At 38.9% G+C, this 24076-nt stretch overlaps 1 protein-coding gene and 1 pseudogene across 4 annotated transcripts in view; both read right to left on the bottom strand.

The window, feature by feature from the left end:
• Positions 1–24076, bottom strand: part of LPAR1 (lysophosphatidic acid receptor 1) — a 160351-nt gene that overhangs the window by 60608 nt on the left and 75667 nt on the right. The window lies entirely within an intron of this gene.
• On the bottom strand, positions 13758–15578 carry LOC137770348 (ADP-ribosylation factor-like protein 2-binding protein pseudogene; annotated as a pseudogene).

The following is a 24076-nucleotide window of genomic DNA, read 5'->3' as shown; positions in this document are numbered from 1 at the left end:
TCTTGGAGGACATAAGAAATATGTAACTAATGTAACCTTCAGGGAGCAGTTCATACTTTGACACTGCTCTAAAAGTACACCTTCTAAATGTTGAGCGATAATGTTTCATTACGTGTTTTCTTATTTTTAACATCATCAATCAGAATATATTTGCTTTTTAACTACTTATACTCTCACTTGAATTCAAAAGGATTGAGGAAGTTTCTAGTAGAATGATATAGGCGTCGATAAAACTATTAAAACAAAATTAGAAAGTAAAAAGTGACACGGAGAAACTAGAAAATTACACATCAAATAGAATAAATCACCTTTCCTAAAGCCTTAAGTTTGTCTGTGACTCCTAAAATTAGAGAATAATTCTTGAAGATAGCTCACATCCAAGCTTTTTCTTCATATCCTACACTGCATTTAGTAAATTACCTAGCAAATATGACAGTTTTAACCACTATTTTTGATCGAATATTCTACCGAATATCTGTGAGTTGCGCCTTAATGTTTACCAAACACAGAAAGTTCCAAAACAGTGTGTGAAACTCTTCTTGAATGGTTAGTCTCCTGACCTGTCCAGACATCTAGGGTCTCTTTCCTCATTTAGACTAAATGGCTTTTAGATCATGCTTCTATAATAATCACTCTTACCACGTTGTATAATTATTTACCACCTTGTTTCTTAAAAAGATGATAGTCCAGGGGAAGAGTGAAGACCCTGTCTTACACATCTTGGTATCTAATGTACCTTCCACAGAGCCCCACTCAATGGCGATCTGAGAACTTGTCATGTTCCATTCCACTCCAAATCTTGACATTACTCTTGGTATCTCATCTAATTTTCTAGCCTCTCAGTTTCTTGACCTCATCTTTCATGACTTTCTATTCCATTACAACTCAGCTGCCCACTTCCAAGGTCACACCCTGGACTCTGTAACCACTCAGAACTGTCTCCCTTTGGAAATAATCGATTGATACATTCTAATACTCTTTCTATTCTAATTACTCTTCCCATTCTTCCAAATTTATACATTCTAAGTACTCCCTCCCCATTCTTCCAAATTTCTCAATTGATCCCCCTACATCAGTTCTTTGAAGCCATCTATTTCCTTAAGCATGCTACTTTTTCCCAGTGGATTACTTCCCTATCTTCCCCCTTTTCCCTATCTGGCTTAGGTTCCATAGTATATCGTTTCAACCTCTTTTTTTTTTTTTTTTTTTTTTGCTAATGCAAGAACACAGTCTCTTCTTGAAGACTTTGAGGTCAGGTGTCCTTCAGAATTCAAAAATTTGCCGGTTTTAAGAACAGTTATAGAGGACATAATCTATGTTTGATGTAACAGCCCCATCAAAATTTGAGACAGCACTCCATAATGATACATGTTAATCTCTAAAGTAAAACATATGAATATATACACTAAGTTTGATAAATAAAGGTTATAAGTAGCCTCATATGTATTCATTCAGAGCAACTTCTGCCACTAAGAAAAAGTCATCAGTTTTCAGACCTTCTTAAATTTTATAGTTTCAGATAAGGAAGTAGAGACCTTTATTTTTTAATCTACTTGCTCCACTGCACTTCTGTAACAATTTCTTAGAATAACAACAGTCTTGGATGAATGTAATGGGTTCCCACTTCCACATCTACACCAAGGCTTCTGAGAAATGTTAGAGAAAAATCAACATATCTGGCAGATTGATTCTGCTATAAATTCATGATGTCTAGCCTCAACTGAGAATTTAATGCCACAAGAAATCTGATTTTCTCCCTAATTATTATTCTGTATCTTCTTCACAGTAACTAAACTTATCATTCTCTCTTGAGTCTCACCTTCCCTCTCTCCAGCAGCAGTTGCCAAAAGAGGAAACTTAGAAATCATCAGATTGGAACTCTTTTACCTTTAAAATTACCTATTCAAGAACCTATTTTTTCTTCCCCTTCTGTTACAATGGAAAAGGTGTACCCTTTGCCATCCAAGTGTTCTGAATCTCATCCATTCCTACTATTTCCAGAACCTTGTTCTATAAATTGCTTCCTTTCTTCAGTTCCCTCCTCACTCCTTCTCCTCTCCCTTGAATCTTTCCTATCCATATTCAAGTAAGTTTAATCTCTACCAAAGACAGGAAGGAAGGAAAGAAGGGAGGGAGGGAGGGAGGGAGAGAGGGAGAGAGGGAGGGAGAAAGAAAGAAAGAAATCCCCATGTAACTTCAAGTTTGGCTTCCAGCTCTGATGACTTTTCCCCTTCATAGCCAATTGCTCTCCAGTGTCTCACTGGACACACACGAATTTCTCAATTACCTATGGTACAGCTTCTCCCCCTTCCCCTCCATCAAATCCACTCTAGTCAATTCTTGAATTTCACGTAACTTCCCAAAATCACACCAATCTGGTGGCTGTTCCAATGGAAATTTTTCAGTCCTCACCTTATTAACCCCTCAAAGCATCAGATACATGACCGGGAGCCTCTTTTTTAGAAAATTCTCTTTCTTTAGCTATCATGACATCATACTATCCTGGCTCTTGATCTCTCTCTCTCCCTGGTTGGTCCTTCTCAGTCACTTCTGAAGCTCCCCATCCTCTGTGCAACATTACTGTTTCTACCCTATATTCTCATTCAACACACTTTCATTGAGTTTTCTAATATGTCCTCCAAGATTTCAAATATACATCTCAAATACTCCCATATCTACATATTTGACCCCTATTTCTTTCCTGAACTCTAAGCAAATACCAAATTGCCCACTGTTATCTCTGACAACCTCATAATTACTTCTGTCTCTGTGTTCAAAACCAAGCTCAAACTTATAACCTTCCCCAACTTGTTCCTCCCACAGTCACTATTTCAGAGGCTACAGAATCACTATCTTTCTAGTGGCCTGAATGCTAAACGTGGGAATTCCTTTTCCCCTCATCTTCATCATTTAATCAATAACCATACCCTGTACCTTCTCCTTCCTAAGTATCTGTTCAACCTGTTTCCTATTCTATCCTCATGGCCACCAGCATTACTACTACACTGGCTTCCTAGGTGTTCTTTCTACCTAGCACCAATCTCTTCTCTAGTGATCTTTCTAAAAGACAAAGTTGCCCAAACTGTTCCTCTACTAAAAACGCTTCAATGGCTAACAAGTGCACTTAAGCTAAAAATCCATACTCTTCAACTACCTTATCGGGCCTCCTTATCAGGCCTCTCCAGCCTCAACTCAAGCTATTAATGACTTTAAACTCTCTGCTTCAGCTCTATTTAATGTACTGTGCTCTCTCTCACCTCTGGTTCTCAGCATCGCTGAGAACAGAGGTTTTCTGCATCAGCACCCAGAGGGTTTGCAAAACACAGCTTGATGACCACATCTATCTGATTTAGTAGATCTGAGGTGGGGCCCCATGTGATGCTGATACTCCTGGGCTAAGGACCACACTTTGAATACCACTGGCCTAGAACAATCTTCCCCCCATTTTCACCTTATACTCATTCTTCATGTACCAGTTGAAATGTTATTATTTCTAGTCATTCTCCCCAGATCTTCCCATGTCTGGGCAAGGTGCCTCCTACCACAGTTCCCTGCATTACTCCTATAACACTTACCACACTGTATAATAATTACTTCATTATCTATTGACACCTCCCCATACTAGGCTGTAAGCATTATGACGGCAGAGATTCTAGCTTTCTTGTTCACTGTTGTATAGCATCCAACTATTAGATTAGATGCTAAATATATATTGATTGCTTTAATAAATTAAAGATAATTCAAAAAATGTTTACACTTCAGAAGTTTTCTTTCTGCAAAGGATATTAAAAAAAAATCGTAAATATTATATAAATGCAAAATTCTGTTCTTTCCTTTAGCCCCTGTAACCATTTACTTTCTCGGGACAAAGAAATTTCTCAATCAAACAAGAAGCATGTAGTATTTCACAGCATTCCAACTTCTGAACGCCAACTGCCAACAAAGTCAAGCAGTGATATGAAAAGCTTCTTTGCTTTTCCCACATAGAAAAACCATATAATTAAGAATGACAAAATAGGGGGCTTCCCTGGTGGCACAGTGGTTGAGAATCTGCCTGCCAATGCAGGGGACACGGGTTCGAGCCCTGGTCTGGGAAGATCCCACATGCCGTGGAGCAGCTGGGCCCATGAGCCACAGTTACTGAGCCTGCACGTCTGGAGCCTGTGCTCCGCAACAAGAGAGGCCGCGATAGTGAGAGGCCCGCGCACCGTGATGAAGAGTGGACCCCGCTTGCCACAACTGGAGAGAGCCCTCGCACAGAAATGAAGACCCAACACAGTCATAAAAGTAAATAAATAAATAAATAAATAATAATAAAAAAAAAAGAATGACAAAATAAAGTATAAATTGGCTTTTTAAGCCACAATATGCTAAGATGAATAAAACTGACAAATTTTCTCTGAAGGTATCCAATGTTTACTCAGCAAATGGCATGTGACCTGGTTCTATTCCATCTCTTATCTCTCAAAAATTGAGTAGTGATACCATAAAAACCATACCATATTTAATGACATAACTTACATGATTTTTTTGAACCTCAGTTTTACCATCTGTTAAATGAGGAAATTGGACTAAATTATACATAAGGTCTATTTCAGATTTAAAATTCTATACTAAGAATATTGTGGATAAGAACTCTATATTTAATCAAATTGCCAGCTAAATATTAAAGCAGTAGAAAACATACCAGGAATTAAAAATAGTAAGGGTAGAATATACCTGAGAAAAAAATCAGGAATTTCAGCTAGATTTAGTACAACAGGACTGAATTGAAAGAAGAATTAAAACTTTTCTCCTATTATCTGCAAAAAGCAGCAGATCTGGAGAATAAGTGAAGGACACCCTGGCAGCATCTTCAATGGTAGTCAGAAGGGTAGTGTGAAAGTGCTTCTTTACTTTTTCAGGACCTGATGGATTTAGGCAGAAACCCACATCGAACTCTGAGAGAATGCAGTGCAACTGTGCTTGGACTATAAGACATTAAGGTAGTCATGGTTATAATGATATGGCAAACAGAAAAAATTAGCAAACACAATGGGGAGAAAGCAACCTCAGAGGAGGAGATGGCCATCCTAAAGAATAAAAGAAAATACCTCCCCTTGAAGCAGATTTATTAAAAAAGAAAAAGGGGGGGGGGTAAATGGAAAAGATTAAATACTAGGATATTTCTGATTTGTATCCTCAAAATGCTTTGTTAGGGTACAAGCACTGAAAATAGAGCAAGCCATTATGAAGACAAAAAAAAAAAAATTTGTTTCAGAAAAAACTACATAGAGATTATATTAGCTTCCCATTGCTACTGTAACAGATTGCCACAAAATTAGTAGCTTAAAAAGACAAATTTATTATCTTATAGTCCTGGAGGTCAGAAGTCCAAAGTGGGGCTCACTGGGCTAAATCAAGGTGTTGGCAGGACTGTGTTCCTTTCCAGAGGCTCTAGAAGAGAATTTTTCTGTCTTTTTCCACTTGCAGAGACGGCTCACATTCTTTGTCTCCTGGCCCTATTCCAGCTTCAAAGCCAGCAATGGCCAGCCAAGTCTTTCTCACACTGACATCATTCTAACACTGACTCTTCTTCCTCCATCTCCCACATTTAGGGACCCTTGTGATTACCTTCCCAGATAACCTAGGATAATCTCCCCATCACAAAATCCTGAACTTCATCACACCTGAAAAGCCCCTTTTGCCATGTAAATTAGCCTATTCAGTGGTTCCAGGATTAAGTATGCAATGGACATCATTAGAACTTCATCACTGTGCCCACCAAAGAGATGAAAAACCATTTCTCAATTAAAAACAATAATTCAGGCAATGAAATGAAGTATAAAAATTCCAGAAAACTGAAATGGCAAATAGAAAACAAACTCAGGAAGTTTACTCAGTGCTCAGAGAAGACGGTCAGAGATAAGAATAAAAGGAAATAAGGCACGTATAGGAAAAAAATTCCAAACATAACTAGCTTTCCAAGTAAGACTAGGACAAAGCTTAAGTAACACAGCTTGAAGCATAAGAAAAGTTACTGCTTAAAGAGAAAGACCTCAGATTACTGGTTTAAGTTTACATAAATTACAAAAGAGTTGATTAAAATCAAACTAAAATTCAGATATAGCTAGGTTAGATTTTGGAATCTCAAGGTTAACATTCGAAATTCTAAAAATATAAAAAAATAAACAAACAAAAAGCAAACAAATCAAATATTGAGAGAGAGAAAATATGGTATTGCTAAGCTTCTGCTGTAGAATTCCAAAAGATAGAACATAACCAATCAAAATCTCCATTATTTCAATTATACTTCAATTTGGAAAAAATCTCCATTATATGGAGAAAATGTTTGAGATCCATAAATTCCACAGCCAACTATACTGATGTTCTCACAGGGGATAATAAAGAACAGTCCCAGAGATGTGGGAGCTCAGAAAGATCATCATCTACATTTCCTTCCTAAAGAAAATACAAATGCAAGTAAGCCATGAAGAAAGTAAAAATAAAAACCACAATAGAATAAAAAGACTGGTAGCAAGCATCAAAAATACACAAAACAAAACTGAGTCTAAGTAACTGCTCTCCAAATGGTTATAAAACAAAGCAAATATCAAAAATAACTCTTGAGGGTATACTTATTATAAAGACAATAAATTAATAGTAATCTGGAATAACTGTATCAATAAGAACTTAAAAATGGGGGAAGAGAAGTATGGAAATATCTGTTCATTTTCTCTTATTACTCAGGTATGAATCAAAACATACTATTGAAATTGTAACAATAATTTTCAAAAATAAGTTTAAATATAATCGATTCAAAAGCCACCAAATTGAGTAGTTAATATACTAAAAGTAAGATGATTACTTTTCATATTAGTGGAGAAAATAGAGTAAAAAAACGATGTATAGAACGACAATTCTGTGAAATTTATACAGGTAAGACTATAAATGGTTTTCTTTACTTCTTTAGAAAAGAAGTATCTGTTGCAAGAAATTTAGGGGGAAACAAGAATATAATCAGACAAAACTCAAATACTTTTTTAAAGTTCATTATTCCAAAATGCCAATGACTATAATTAGAAATTTCTCTGTAATAAGTTCCAGAATTCCGCCCTGCTCAAGAAACAAAGACATAGACAAAATAGAATGATTCCAAAAATACATTGTCCTCAAAGCTAAAAAGAGAAGTCCACATTCATGCCCTTTGCACATCCACCAATTACATTTCAGGATGATGGGGTGGAGGGAGGAGGCCTCGTTGGCTGCTCTACAGAACAGATGCTCCAAATCTCAAAAATTTACCTCACCCTATCGTGTCATCTCAAAAGAAGTCATAACAACTCTGCCAAGCCTGAACTCTAAAGAGACACAGAGGGTGTTCATCTTCGCTATGCACTTCATTTCTTCATTGGCACATTCACAAACATTTCTGGAATGCCAGGTATGGGCATGGCACTGCACTACACTATGCCTTCCAGGGGTACCAACATGAAACACCTGGGCGCCTGGTGTGGGGTCACTCACGGTCCATCCAGTGTGGTTTTTTTGGTTTTTTTTTTAATAATATAGTTTTTTTTTTTTTTTAATTTATTTATTGGCTGTATTGGGTCTTCGTTTCTGTGTGCGGGCTTTCTCTAGTTGCGGCAAGTGGGGGCCACTCTTCATCGCAGTGCGCGGGCCTCTCACTATCGCGGCCTCTCCCGTTGCGTAGCACAAGCTCCAGACGCGCAGGCTCAGTAGTTGTGGCTCACGGGCCTAGCTGCTCCGCGGCATGTGGGACCTTCCCAGACCAGGGCTCGAACCCGTGTCCCCTGCATTGGCAGGCAGATTCTCAACCACTGCGCCACCAGGGAAGCCCCCAGTGTGGTTTTTAATCTCCTGAAAGACAACTACATCTTCATTAGCCAAGTGGAGAAGGGAGCACTTAGCACAAGCTCACGAACTGGTAACTAAACCTTTATGATTTAGTAAGCATTTAGATAAGAATGTAAATATGTACTCTACTGACATCCTAAAGGGAGATTTTAATTTATACTGAATAAAGGACCAGTAATAAGATCTAAATCAAGCCAATTTGGTTTCCCACTTCTGTTAAAGTACAACAATGGAGCGGGTGAGGACTTCTTCCTGATTCTGATACTCACCAGCTAATTTGGTCTTTGGTAAGTCTCATAACTGCTCTAAGTGTCAATTTCTCATTTGTAAAATAAGATACCTCTAAGGGCTCTTCAATTCTAGTTCTTAAATCTAAAATAATCAGACCTTCCACACATTTCCTCCCTCTTCCCCCCACCAAAAAAAGATTGAAAAGAGAGGGCACAGAATTTAATTAAATGCAATTAAGTCTCTATTAACAAGAAAAATAGTTCTCACACTTTTTAGAGTCTCAAATTAAAAACAATAAAAAGAAAAAACAGGAATGATCTACCACTATAATCAGAAAATAGGACACAAAACAATGCTGATGCAAACTAAAAATGTTCTAAAGTTAGAAAGTTATCCTCAAAGTAGCTGAAGAATGTGCAACTACTAGATTTTTCAAACTTTATCTGAAAAAGTACATAAAATGCTACTTCTTATACATAACAATGTACATGAATATGATGTACACACATGTAAAAAAGAAAACTATGGAAAACAAAGTGTAAATCAATAAAGATACTTCATATCTGTTATGGCCCCTTGTAACAGGCTGAGTGAGTGACATCATATCAGTTGAATTTCCAGAGAGAATTTTGAGTCTGGGCCCAAGAGGAAGAAATGGAAAACAAACAAACAAACAAACAAGCCTAAAAACACTAAGACATGCTGGAGAAAAATATAGTGTTTTAGATGCACTGCTGAGCTAAAAGGGAACAGCAAACTGAGGTGATAGGCTGCCCTGGCAGCAGACTGTCAAGATCATGGAGACAGGGCATTAAATATTACTGAGAAAAAGAAAATGAGCCCTTGGCCTTGACTGAGGAAGTGACTTAGAACTGAGACCCAATAGTTAAGCCAGGAGTCTTGAAGATCTCCCTATCAGTAAAAGAGTGGAACAGAAAAAATAATCTACCCAGGTGCACTGGGGAAAACAAGGAAGTTTGTCTTAGCTTAGGCTCCAGGTTGGGAAATAAATAAATTAAAAGACTCCCTTCAGAAATCAAGACCCCTCCCTTCCCAATCAAGATGGGATTTGAAGTTATTAGACCTTCTGCCAAGTCTGAGAATGAAGTTAGACCTTTGCCAAATCTGAGAACCCACAGGAGGAGAAATTAACACAAACCACAGTCCTTAGCCTGTGATATCTCCGCCCCCCTCCCATCCACGTGCTGGCACTAGCAAGCATCAAACCTCTCCAGAGGGCCAGACCTCAATACAGCCACACAGGATTCTTTCGAATCAGCCCCACTGCTGATGAATTCGTCATCCCAAAGACTAAAAACACACAGGAAGGATACCATGTATGAGAATCGGCAGAACAGTACACAGTAGGATAGGACCCAAGAATATCAGACTAAAGACAAGACTGAACCGATTGAGGTTTTGCATTCTCCCTTCTCCACTTCAACTGGTTCCAGTTACATTTCCATTTCTATTCTTTAATGCTTATTTTTAATATTTTAACATGCATACTTGACTTGAAGTCTAAAGGTAATCCTCTTCCCTTGATGAGCTTTCACTCCAACACCTCTGGCTCCCATGTTACTGTGGTTCAGCATTTTACTTCCATTTGTTTTGAAACCTACCTAAAATTACCTCATATTACTGTTTTGATTTTCCATTCTCAGTTTATTTGGTTATATTTGTATGAAGCCAGCACACCCACGGTACAAGGACAAAAAGGAGATTAAGAGTGAAATAAATTACTGGCCAGTATTATTTAACAACATAAATGAAGAGTTCCTAAATATAGTTTCTATATCTGTATATCTAGATCTAGATCTATATAGGGAAAGAGAAAGAGGTGTGACTAAATAGAGCTTATTCCAGAATGCAAAGATGACTTAACATTTAAAAATCTGGTAATAGAATTCACCACACAAACAAATTCAAGGAAAGAAGAAAGGCCAATGATCATCTCACTAGAAATGGAAATACGCGTTTGGTAAATTGAAATATCCTTTCATGATAATTTGGCAATCTAGGGTTAGAAGGAAACTTCCTTAACTTGGTAAAAGGTTTATGTATGGCAATTGTCATATTTGATGGAAATATTCCCTTTTAAGGCAGAAACAAAACAAAGGTGATTCAATCACCAGTTGCTTTTAGCATGTATTGGTGATTATAGCCAAAACAATAAGAAAAAAAAAAAAAGGAAAGAATTGGAAAAGAAAAACTTATTGTTTTTCACAAATGATTAATCAGTTACATATAAAATGCAAGATAATATATAAACAAACTGTACTAACAGAGTTTAGTAAATTTGCTGGATTAACTATCAAGCCACATGAATCAACTGTGTTCCTACAGAAACACCAGAAAAAAATTTTTTAATTATTATTTCAAGGACAACCCATTTACAATAACAAAAGGTCTAATGTATCTAGGAATAAGTCTAAATACTCAAAAGCTTACAGCAAAACCTAAATAACTGAAGAGATAATATTTCATGGGCAGAAAAAGGTGTTAAGATGTCAATTTTCCCAAAATTAATATACAAATTCAATGCAATAAAGTGAAAATCCCAAAAGGGTTTTTCACGAAGCTTGACAGGCTCCCTGACCACTGCTACAGAAGTACAGAAGAACCAGAGTATCCAAGATAACTTGGAAAACAAAGAACTAGATGCCCTATGGAAAAGCATATGTTATTTTCAAGTGATAATAGTAAGACATGATATTGGCACAGAAAAACATGAACAGCCAATGGAATAGAATAAAGAACCAGAAACACACATTTCCATGGTAACTCGATACAAGAGACATGGCTTTACCCACCAATGGGGAAAACAGTGTAACTGTTCATCTGTATGAAAAAATAAAAATAAAACAAATTGACTGTCTATGTCATATCATATCATACCCAGAAATCAATTTCAGGTGATATAAAGACATACGTAAAAAGCAAATAAAGAATATATTTATAATTTGTGAATAGGAGGATTTTTCTAAACAAGACCAAAACATTGACAAAATTCAAAATTCAAGACTTCTGTGCAGCAAAAGACTTCCTAATCAGTGAAAAGAAAAGCTGAAGAATAGTAAAAAGTTTGGCAATGCACATAAAAAAGGCTTAGTTTACAAATCAAAATAGAAAAACCAAACAATCCAATAGCAAAACAGGCAAAGATGGGGACAGGCAATTCATAGAAGAGGAAAACTAAATGGCCAGTCGTCACATGAACAGATAATTACCCTTCCGGGGAATCAGAGAAAGTTAAATACAAACTGCCGTCAGACCCAATTAATCATTCCATCAGGTGGGCAAAATTTAACAAGTCTGAAAATATCAAGAGTTGGCGAAGACTGTCATACAGTTATGGTGGGAATAAAATTTCAGTACAACTGCTTTGCAAAACAGTTTGGCAAAAACCACTTGAATTGGACATGTTCATACACATGACTGAGAGACTCTAACCCCAGAAAAACTCACACATGTGCATAAGGAGACATATACAAGAATTTTCATTGCCACTCTTTTATAATATCAAAATATTAGAAGCAACGTAAATATATGTCAACTGGAGAATGGATAAACTGCAAAATAACCAGAAGGGTATGCTATAAAGCAGTCAAAATGAACAAAGTAGAGCTTCACGTATGCTAATGACTAAAGCAATTTGCAAAGTATACATGCAGTGCACCATTCTTAGAAATGTAGAAAACTTACAAAAATACACTATATATTGTTTAAACATTTTCTTCACATATGTATATAGCCACAAACACATGCGGGGAGATGATAAATAACAATATTTATGGTCTGAGTCAAGACGGAGGTTAACATAATTGGGAAGGAGTACAAGGGGCTCAACTTTATCTATAATGGTTCTTTGTTTTATTTATTAAAGCCTAAGATATTTTCTTATTGAGGTATAATTGACATATAGCATTAGTTTCAGGTGTACAACATAATGATTCGATATTTGTATATATTGTGAGATGATCACCATAATAAGCCTCGTTAACAAGCATCACCATACATGGTTACCAAATTTTTCTCGTGATAAGAACTTTTAAGATCTACTCTCAGCAACTTTCAATAATGCAATATAAGTATTATTAACTATAGTCACCATGCTGTACATTCCATCCCCAGGACTTTTTTATTTTACAACTGGAGGTCTGTACCTTTTGACCATCTTCACCCAAAAGATTCTGAAGCCATTACGTCAAAATGTTAACATTTTAAAAGCTGGGTAATAGACATCCTATTGTATTATAACACTCTCTACACTTTTCTGTATGCTTGACGTATTTTTTTTAACATCTTTATTGGAGTATAATTGCTTTACAATGGTGTGTTAGTTTCTGCTGTATAACAAAGTGAATCAGCTATACATATACCTATATCCCGACATATTTTTAAAATAACAAACAGCTTATTCAGTCGGAGTCAAAGCAAATGGGTTCTGTTGTCAATAAAGCAGGGAGGTGAAGGAAGCAGAGGGGAAGGAAAGTAGTGAGCGCTACAGCTAGGCTCCACCAGGCCCAAAGAATGATTAACGGATAAAAACTGAAATACGTGATCATGCTTCACTTAACATTCCTATTTCCTGGGAGACAGCAAAGGGTCTGGGAGATAACATTACAGATTAGAGCTTATTAGCTTATTATTAAGCTTATTATTAGCTTAGAGCTTAGACCCCAGAATTGGTGAGATCTGGGTTCAGATTCCAGTTGTTTTGTTTACTAATATGACTTCAATAAATTACTTAACACTCTCCTCTTAGGAGTTAGTCTCCTCATCTGTAACATAGAGAGAAAAACACCACCTTTTAAGGACTGAGTTATTATTCAGTTTCTGTAACATCCATTTCTCCTGAAACTTTTAAATCAAGTAACCCAGAGGGTTTAAACCTTCATAAACCAAACACCACCTCTAAAATGCAGCCTTCTTGAACTCACAGATCAAAACAAGATAATTAAATAATTCATCCGATGAAGAAAATTATTTTCTCTTGGCCCTTTTTATTTCCATAGGCTAAGAACAGAATATCTTTCTTTATTATCTTGTTTCAAATCCATTTTTTTTTTACAATAATACGTGTGGATTGGTGTCTAGGCTCTATTTCTTCCAATGGTTTATCTATCCCTATACAAGTACCACACTGACTTATTTATTATAATGTTATAATAAATTCTGATATCTGGAAGATCACTTTTTCCCACCTAGGTCATCTTCTTCAAGATGATATTGGCTAGTTTTGACCTTTTGTATTTTGATATGAATGTTAGAATCAGCTCGTGAGGTTTCAAGACAATTTTTTGGAATTTTTATTGTGACTGCATTCGACCTACAGATGCATTTAAAGAGAACTGACATGAAATCAATGAATCTTAAAATCCATTGACATGCTATCTCTCTAAGTCTTCTTTAATGTCTATTAATAAGGTTTTATAAATAATCTCAGAGTTCTTACACCAATTTTATTATTAGAGTTATTCTTAAATACTTGATACTTTTAAGGCATTTGTATACAGGATTTTTGGGTAGTTTTCTCATTTAACAGTTTTTTAAATTGAGATATAACCGACATAGATCATTGTATTAGTTTTAGGTGTTCAATTTTTTATTATTTATTTTATTTTTACTCATGGTAAAAAGTATTTAATAAGTGCCACATCGGTACAGAAAAACACACAGCCTATATAGCTCATCCTTTAAAACTAGAACAGCCAAGTGAAAAGTCAGCAGAGATTCTTATTTTTACTTTAAAAATAAAAATAAAAACAAACAAAATAACAACTAAGGTACACATTGGGAATTGAACTACTACAGTTTTTCTTTCTAGAGATGTGACATCCATGTTTTGTCAGTAATGTTCTATCAAACATTGTACTAAACCAGTGTACTACATCCAAGCAGACAGATGACCAGTAAAGCTGTTTGCTACCTCCTACTGAGCTAGACCAGTGGAACACTATCTTGGTAGGATTATTTTGACAGTAAGAAGTTAAGTGCAGAGCCCCTACCCCAACAGAAAACCTAAGGAGCTGTTTTACACAGAAAGGGTTTTAAGCAAACCTGCACAAACACTAACATGCTCTAAGAAAGGAAACCTTTCAGACTACTTCCAGCATACATTCATTGGTGCCCAGTAAAATAGGAACACCAACGTAGCAAGCATGTTTGCTTTCATAGCACTAACAGCTAAAAAGCACACAGCATATAATACTTTGATCTTGAAGTGGGGAACCATGGAAGTTCCAAGGTTATATCCACTAGGTTAGCCTGAGTATTCATCTATAAAAAGATTTTTTAAAAAACACGTAAACGAGAGTTATAGAAACAATAGGACTACATCAGGACCAGTAAAAGACAGTGATACAAGGATGGTACATGTAAGACTAGGAATTGATTTTCACATGTACCTTTTAGGTAAAGGAAATCTAAGTTGATTCCTATGGCCAAGACTAGCTGTGACAGTAGGATTTTCAGAAATCTTAAGATGGGAAGCTAGCTTGAGTTAACCCCTAGATAAATACTCCCAGTCAAAAACCCCACTGAGGCTGCAGGACTGAAACTCTGACCCATATAAAAAGCTGTGAGTGCACAAAAAGCCTGGTGGGACATGCAATGCCTGCTGGCCCAAGAGAGTTGGTGATAGGGTTCTTCCAGCATGGGCACACCAACATGTATGCTGAGGAAGTGCCCCCCAGGTGGAATGCTGGTCTTGGGCTTCATGCAGGAGCCAGACTCAGAAGCTCCTGCGAGAGGTGTCTACTCAGGGAGGAGTACTAGGGTTACCGAAGACAAGAACGCGTCCAGGAAGTCAGGTAATTTTCTTCTGATCCATCAGTACTTAACATTAGTGAAGAGTTGCAGAACAGAGTCAGTCTTTCCAAGACGTATTCTTCTGACATCATTAGCCAAAGTCTCTCCCAGTCTATTGGCCTGGTGATGTCTAGAAAGATCCCATCACCTGCAGGTGGGACCTAGTGCCGCAGATTGTTCTGGGAAGGTGGCATAGAAGATGATTTGCACAATGAAATCACCACTAAACCGCTGCTGAAGTCCAGTCCCCAGCCTTCTCTTTCTGCTCGGTAGTCCGGAAACATTTCTTTAAAAGCTGGAAAATCAAAAAAAAAAAAAAGCTGGAAAATCCGTAAACGTGAGAAGCACGTCGAAAATGTCACCGGCCACTTCATCTTTACGGTGCTGTAAAGTTGTAGTGAAAGCCCCCATGTTAAATCCAGGAATCCGCTCCAACAGCTATTCTTCTATATACTTTTCTACCAAAGAAATATATTCGTTAAAAGTAGGTGTGTAGGTGAGCTTACTCTCTTCTGTGTCTTCAAACTCCTGGTAGTACTTGCCCATGCAATTCCTCTGTAATAGCTGGAACTCACCATCCATGATAATGTCCTCTTAGTATCCAACCACAGCATCAAATTCTGCATCAGAGGCGAAGAGACGGGCAGCGGGAAGCTCTCTTCCTCTAGGGCGTCCATTGCCGCCGCCGCCGCCGCCGCCGCCGCATCCACCGCGCTCGGGGGAGCGGGCCGCCGGCCTTCTGCCCCGCCCGCGGCCCGGGCGCATCCTCCGCTCTGCTCCGCAGAACCCCAACCGGCATCGGGAAGGCCTCGCCGCCGAGGCCACGGGCGGCTCACGGCTCAGCTGGGTAGCGCCTGCGCACGACGCCCCGGCCTCGGGCTCCGCGGCTGCGGCCACGCGCCGGCCGGGCCTCTAAGCCCTGCCAGGCCTCACTAAACTCGCCGCTGCCGCCGCGGGGTCCAGGCTTCGTTACCGCGCCCCGCCTCTCAACTTTTAAAAAACAGATTTGTATATCTATTCTTTAAGTTCTTGTTGTATTCTACTGCCCATACTTACTGTATTCTCTTATTCTTACAAACAGCTTCTCGATGCTTTTTCCGTGACTAGCTTAGAGGAAAGCCATAAGATGCGCAACTGAAAAGAGGCAGTTTTTAATATTTTAAATACTTAATGCAATTTTTAAATATTTTTCAGAAAAAAATCATGCAGAAAAGTTCTCATAAGAATAAATGTGTATTCCGGCTACATCATTTGAGTTACACATCTTGGCATAACAGGACTACAATCTCGCAGATTCCCTGTCATTCGCCACCTTGTTCTTTCTACCTTTTCTTTCTCCGCTGATAACAGAGTTGAATTCCCAGCTGCAGGCTGTGTTGCTCTGCTTTTCCAAGCTGGTCTTGAATGAGACAGTGAGCTGACCAGCAGCTGAGTGTCTCCATGTGGACTTGTCACATCTATGCCTGACCATAACCTCTGAGTCCTGAGTTCCCACTGGGCATCCATATACAAACCAGCATGTCAGAGGTAAGCCCAGAGCACAGGCCATAGGGCTGGGCTTCTTCCTGGGCCCTTTGTTTTTGCCAGGTTTTTGCCAGGTGATTTCAGTAACTTGATCAACCACAGTTAAGGTAATGCTAAACAGAGTTCTAGAATATGCAAAGCCCTTGTTGTTGGGGCCCAAACCTGAATCCAGATGAATGACTTTTTCTCCCAGGCTTGAACTAAGGCTTCAAACCTCCCTATGCTGGCTGGTGGAAGTTCATCTCAGTGCAAATACTTTTAAATCGGGCAGCTATCTTGTTCACCAACAACCATACCCTATCCCTCTTCCTACAGGACAGGCGCTCTTGCTCCCAAAGGTTGTCTGAATCTTTGAAAGTTGCTTAATACCTAACCTTGCCTTTCAGGAATTCATCCCTCTCATGGCCCTTTCAGAAACATTTTATCAGACGCTAAGGAGCAGATAACAACCCACTATCACTCCTCTCCCAGCCTGAGCCTGCCCAGGATGATCATTTACGAAATGGAATAAGTCTAACTTACAGGCAGTTCTTTAAGGGATGCTATGTGATTACCAAATGGTAGTATCATCACGCAGCAAATGAAGGTGGAATTTTTAAATGACAGTCTTACTACAGCAAGGTACAGTTCTCAAAAGACAACGATCCCCTGGACCCTCTGATTACCGTCTCCTCAGCTGGTAAAAACAGCAGGGCATTTTCCCACCTTAGCATTTATTCATGGAATAGCTGCAACTGAAGTTCAAAGAAAAATAACTGGAGAAGCTAGGAGTGTAAAAAGGAAAATAGGCCAAGAGCACCATCATGGGCAGTAAGAGGGAGGAAGCCACATCACTTTGAAGGATAAAGAATTGGCTCCATTAATCATTAAAGACTAAACCAATTAGAAAGAAAAAGAAACAAACATGAAAGGTCTCATTTGTGGTTTACCCTAGGTATCCCAGTAAAATTTTGTCTTATGAATAGAAAACTCCAAATGTGCCCTTGGATTCTGAAATAAGATATCCTCTCAAACTTTATCTGTGTTTATAAACACAAAAGGGGGCAGAGATGAATTCAAATTGCAATATGAGAACAAATTTAACTTCTAATAGAAACATGGTTCAAGATGGAGTAAGTCAGAAATCTCAGTGTTTATCTCCACACGCATTTATTCCTGGCAATACACTGGAGTTTTCCTTAGAGTGTTTATCCAACTTGGCTTTCCTCTGATGGATCTTCTGGCATACTACACATAAGCGCGTCATACACACAGACCATATGTAGAGGTAACCACTCACTCCCTACAAAAAACTATGGGGAATAATTATGGGGAAAAAGGAAGGAACTAACATATGTCAGGGATCTATTAAGAGGCTAATACTGTACAAAGCACCTAGCAGATATTTTGCTATTTAAATCTGTGAGCACAGTGTATATTATTTGAATTCTAGACATTAAGAAAAAAGAATTAGCTGAAGAGAGATCTATATTGAAAGGGATTCAAACCTATATTTGAACCAAAATTCACCTGGATCTAAGCCCACGCATTCTCTTTTCTCTGGGTAGGTGAAGCCAGACCACACTATGTCTTCATTATGTGGCACTGGAAACACACTTCATACTACAAGTAATTGCTTACACTTTAGTCCAAAAGAAAGTTACTACCAAGATAGCCATGATCCCTTACTTTAGGGACTGATAATTTAACACATGCAACAATTCCATTTTTAAACCTTAAAAAGTCATTGAATAGTTTCAGGCAGAAGAGTAAACTGATCTAATCAGTGTTTTTAAAAGATAACACTTCACATACCAACTGCAAAAACACTTTTGAGAAAAGCAATTGGGAAATTCTGAATATGGACGAGTAGAAAATGATATTAAAATGTTGTTTTTAATTTTGCTATGTGTAAGAACGGGACTGTGGTTATATAAGTGAATTCTTTCTTAGAGATGCATATTGATGTATGAGGACTGAGATAAAATAACAGGATGCCAAGGATTTGCTTTAAAATATTTCATCCCCCCAAAATGGGAGAAGGTGAAGCAAGTTTGGCCAAATGTTAATAACCGTTGAATCTCAGTGATGGCTATGGGGATTGGGATTCATTATATTATTCTTTTGATTTCTGTGAATGTTTGAAAACTGCATAATACAAAGTTCTAAAAAAAAAACAAAACAGAAGTCTTTCAATCTCAAAAAACACAACCCACTGAACATGGAATGCAACTGCTTCAATCTAAATGTATCCACTCTCTAATATCAGAAATAAAACCTCTAAATACCTATTAGTAATGATGTTCAAAAACACCTGTCTTCCAGCAGACACCAAGTAGAGACCTACTTGTTAGTTATATCGGAGAACTGGGTAAGACCTAGGGGAACAAATCTGTTGATGAAGTTGAAGACATTGAGCATCTACCCAAATTCACATCTTTTTTTTTTTTTAAATAAATTTATTTATTTATTTATTTTTGGCTGTGTTGGGTCTTCGTTTCTGTGCTCAGGCTTTCTCTAGTTGCGGCGAGCGGGGGCCACTCTTCATCGTGGTGCGCGGGCCTCTCACTATCGCGGCCTCTCTTGTTGCGGAGCACAGGCTCTACACACGCAGGCTCAGTAGTTGTGGCTCATGGGCTTAGTTGCTCCGCGGCATGTGGGATCTTCCCAGACCAGGGCTCGAACCCGTGTCCTCTGCATTGGCAGGCAGATTCTTAACCACTGCGCCACCAGGGAAGCCCCAAATTCACCCCAAATTCACATCTTTAATGAAAGCTATGGGACATCACTTGAAGGGATCAAAGTATCTTCGTTTCCTTGGCTTGAAACCAAGACAGCCACTTAGCAAATGAGACAGAATGAAATACCGTGTAAAATACTGATGGCAAAGATTCCTTCCTTACTGGAATCACAGGTGTGAGATCCGAACGCCTTTGAAGTTCTTAAACACCTCTTCTGATCTCTAATACCAGTCGGTTTGAGAGAGCCCAAACCACCCATTCATGGATTGAACTATTGACCCCTCCATTCAAAAAGAAAATAAAACTTTTAATCCATACTCCACCCACAGTAACTAGATGAACCACCGTTCAAGTCCTGCTAAACAGCATTGCTCTAGAAACAGAAAATGGTCATTGGTTACCTATTCTACCTCCATCCCCTCCCATCCCCGCAGGGTAAGAGCACATTAGTTTAACCAAAGCACGAGCATGTTCCTGTCTGCAAACATCTCCGGAGCCTCCTCTGGATGCTCTTTATCCGGACTAGCGGAACTATAAAGCAGCTCCAAACACAGCCTTCCTGCTGCGGCTAAGCCCAGTCTCGCCTCAGTATTCATCTAGCTTCAGAACAAGGTGCTGTCTCTCCCAGCGTGAGCAAACAAAACTCCATCTTACAGTCTAGGCAGGAGTCAAGCAGGGAATACAAACTTGGCCCACTTCAAAGCACCAGGCGTATCTTTCACTGACTAAACAGCAATTCCAGCAAGAGTGACAATGAACCTTTCTTCCCTATTATTGTTGGAAACAATCACCAGCTATTTTGTTCATATTAATTAGTTTATATCTAGTAATAGGCAGCCTTGATTAGAAAAATGCTCTTTGTTACCAAATGAATAGAGTACCAAACAAAACCAAAAGCTTTTTTTTTTAAATTGTTGTTTTTGTCTTAGGAAAGGATTGTCAGGCCTTTCACACTTGAATGTGGGTTTATCTTTGCACAGGTCCCTGAATTCACTCTAAAAGAATGCAAGTTGATGTGCCAGACAATACCGGGTGAAGCTGATTGAGTGAACAGCTTATTACGCCTTGCCTAAGGAGATGCTGTATTTAAATTACTTTTACCTTCTCTGAACCTGGGGAAAACTTGATAATAGGAGAGACTACATGAATACAGGCTTGGGGGCAAGGGCAAATCAGCCTCGGATTAAAATCTGACTGCACAAATTACATGTGAAGAGTTGACATATAATCAAGATGCTCATCATGGGCGAGAGGATCCTGGGAACCAAGTGACCCAATGATCTGCATCTCTCCGGAAGGGTAAGCTGCCTCTCTCTGTGACCTAACACCCCAGCTTACAGCCGACTCCTTCCAAGAGGGCTTGAGTTCCCCCAACTATCAGAAGCTACTACTGTTCCCAACACATGGTGAGAATCATGGGACTCATTTCCCTGGTTGAGATTCATTAATTAATTGGTTCAACGCAGTTGTTAATAGTCAAGGTTTGAACCCAGGTCTAAGGCACACGAGCTACGCAGGCTTGTTTGAGGTTAATGTTAAATACCTTCATTTGGCTTCCGAGACCCTGCAAAACCTTCTCCAACTTTGTAATCTAACACATCTACCTTTTCTACAACCTTAAGTATGCCGATAAGTATTTAACAATGGGCGCTCAGGAATGAGGGCCTGTGTTTGCCAATTTCTGTGGTGTAAATACTCCACCCTGGCTGATTTCAGGCTATAAGCATGAAGTCAACTGGCTCACGAAACTCCTTTGAAAGTTGAACAATCAGATCTTGTGAGCTGGCAGAGCTGGCTCTAGACATCACTGCTCACAAACTCATACCCCAGTCTACTGCAGCCACCCCTGAACTCACATCCCAATGCTGTGAGCTCTCTCCTTGGGACACCTGACATTCACACGGGCTGTTTCCTCTCCCTTACCAGAATGACTCATCCTCGTTCACAAGCTCCCAACCTGGCAGTCTTCCTTCGAGAAGCCTTCCCTGATTCTACACGTCTTTTCTGCTGTTCCACTTTACCTGCAGAGCACCCATACTTCCTGTATCATAGCATTTGTGACACAGCATTCTAATTTTTTGTTTCCTTATCTGTGTGTTTCCCACTACATTTATAAACTCTGACAGGGCAAAAGCCTTCTTTATCTTATTTAACTCTTGCATCCCCAGGCCTGCCACAGTGCTTGCTGAAAAATACTGAGATGTACTGAGCAATGTGTCAGATACTGTTCTAAGTTCTACACACATGATCTCATTTCAACCCTAAAACCATCCTATGAAGTTGACTTTTTCATGATGATGCTCATTTTGCAGATGAGGAAACCAAGGCACTGAGAGAGTGAATACCTTTTCTCCTCTCCCCCAACAGGCTCAGTTACGAAATACTGGAGCCAGGGTTTGAACCTACGCAATGTGACTGAAGAGCCTTGTGTATCCTTCTGGACCAGTGTTTCTTAACTTTTTTTTTTTTCTATTGGTGACGCTCAAGGAGGAAATTTTAATTAAGTTCAAATTCTCCCTAAGGAGAAATTAAGTACTAAGGAATAGGATTTCATCAGGCAAGGTTAAGCTGTGGAGGGATTTTTCATCTCCCAAGATCCAACTTTTGCCCTCTTGGGGACAATCTCTTTCCCGTTGACAATGTGTGTTACAGATTTTTCACTATACCCATTTACATAATGTACCATATGTTTATCCCTAAAAACATATGGTCTTGTTTCACAGTTTTAATGATATCTTCCTGTAAGTTTCATTCTGCATCTTGCTTTCTTTTCACTCCACTAGATATCTTGAGGAGACAGAGCTGTGCTGAGATAGACAGATATCCGTCATTTAACTGCAGTATTAAAATCATATCAACATGACCGACTATATTAAGTCCTTCTACTATTGGATATTAGAAAGTTTTGTACTTCTTGGCCTTCAATGAATGCGTCAATGAATATCTTCCTGCACATCTTCTTGGACTCACGTGTTTCTAACATAGGTACCAAGATGGCAACAGAGCATATGCAAAGGTCTATAATTTTAACAGATACTGTCAAATTACTTTCCAGAGTGACTGGACCAATTTACTTTCCCACAGAGACTTTACAAGAGTATATATTCCCCCAAGTGGTTATACTAAATATGACCTCTTTCTACCTAGGGCGGTGCTAAACATTTTCATTAAATGAGTCATTTAAAAATATTTACATTACTCACCGGCTGATAGTAGCTTGTGTAAGAGGGAAGATGTGTAGATAAGATGATGCTGTTGGAAATGCTGACGAAAGAGAGCAGTGAGACTGGGATGCTGGAATGCCCTGTCCAGAAAACCTGTCCTGGGGCCTAACTCACTCCACAAAAGGCTAAGAATAGTCATTGCGAGGGAACAGCTGCAGTGGACTTTGAAATGGTGACCTCAGGTAACAGGCAGTAAATCTTTTTACCCATTTACCATGTCTGTCTCTCGGGCACCAAGAACACTACTGAGGGCAATGGAAACCAAACACCCAAAGTAAATGAGGTGTTGAAAAGGCAATGATCTATTTACCAGAAACAGAAAGACACATGATGGTGACAACACTAAACATCCTGGAAAATGATACCACAAACTTTATAATGTTAAGGAACAGCGATGACTTTCCATATGATAAAATTCCAAGGTCTTCCAGAGAAGAGGAAAAGCATTTATAGTAAATCAAGTAGAAATGCCCCTTTCTCCTTTCTCCCTCTCCTTCTTCCTTTCCCTCCGTCCCCTTCTTTACACACACACACACACACACGCTCTCTCTCTCTATATGTATAACTGAATCACTTTGCTGTACACCTGAAGCTAACATAACACTGTAAATCAACTGTACTTCAATAAAAAAACAAAAAAATTTTTCTAAAAAACCCCACCCAGTATAAAAATACATAGGTCTGTTTCTTCAGATCTCCATTTCCTTATGAAGGCTCCCATATCATATAAAACTTGTATTCAATTAAAAAAAAAAGAAGTATATACAAAATTTAGTAGCCTGCAAAATGATACAAAGAAAAAAAAGTATGGAACAATATTTTGTATCATAATGATTCAAATTTCAATCAATATGGCTTTTTCTCAAAGGTGTATTTTTTTCTTCAACCTTGGCCTAAAAGTGATTCTCGTGAATGCGATCAGAGGTCACAGCCCAAAAGGAAGAGAAGAAGATAAAGGAAGAGCAAGTGGGAAACCACACTTGTTGAGCACTACGTGCTTTGCATAGCTTCTCTCCTTTAATCCCCATAACCATGGTGTGAAAGATGATTACATAAGAAGAAATGGAAGCTGTGGGAGGTTAGCCTGACTAAGGCACCTTATCCAGCAATTGAGATGTGAGCACAGGCCTAATGACTCCAAAGTCTGTTTCCCCGCTATACCACGCTGCCTGCTGAAACTGAAAGAGTCCGGTTAATACTTGAATAGATCAGATTGTAAAACAGTGAGAACAATGTTCCTGCCATGTGACTGTTCTTCACTGGACAGAAAAAGTAACTCATATTACTGTGGTTCAGAAGCTTCTGGAATTGCATTTTCTTCTCAAAGTTACTAGAACAGGTCAAGACAAAATAATCATCATTATAAGAGGAGGACATCAAGACGACATTCAGAAAACTTGTTGTAAGATTAGATCTGTTCTGGACTTCCCTGGTGGCACAGTGGTTAAGAATCCACCTGCCAATGCAGGGGACATGGGTTCCATCCCTGGTCTGGGAAGATCCCACGTGCCATGGAGCAACTAAGTCCCGTGCACCACAACTCTAGAGCCCATGAGCCACAACTACTGAGCCCATGTGCCGCAACTACTGAGCCTGCATGCTGCAACTACTGAAGCCCACACGTCTAGAGCATGTGCTCCGCAACAAGAGAAGCCACCGCAATGAGAAGCCCGCACACTGCAAGGAAGACTAGCCCCCGCTCGCCGC

Source organism: Eschrichtius robustus, chromosome 10, assembly GCF_028021215.1.
Source record: "Eschrichtius robustus isolate mEscRob2 chromosome 10, mEscRob2.pri, whole genome shotgun sequence".
Taxonomy (NCBI): domain Eukaryota; kingdom Metazoa; phylum Chordata; class Mammalia; order Artiodactyla; family Eschrichtiidae; genus Eschrichtius; species Eschrichtius robustus.
Note: the sequence above shows the minus strand (reverse complement) of the source record. Positions and strands in the feature narration are given on the sequence as shown.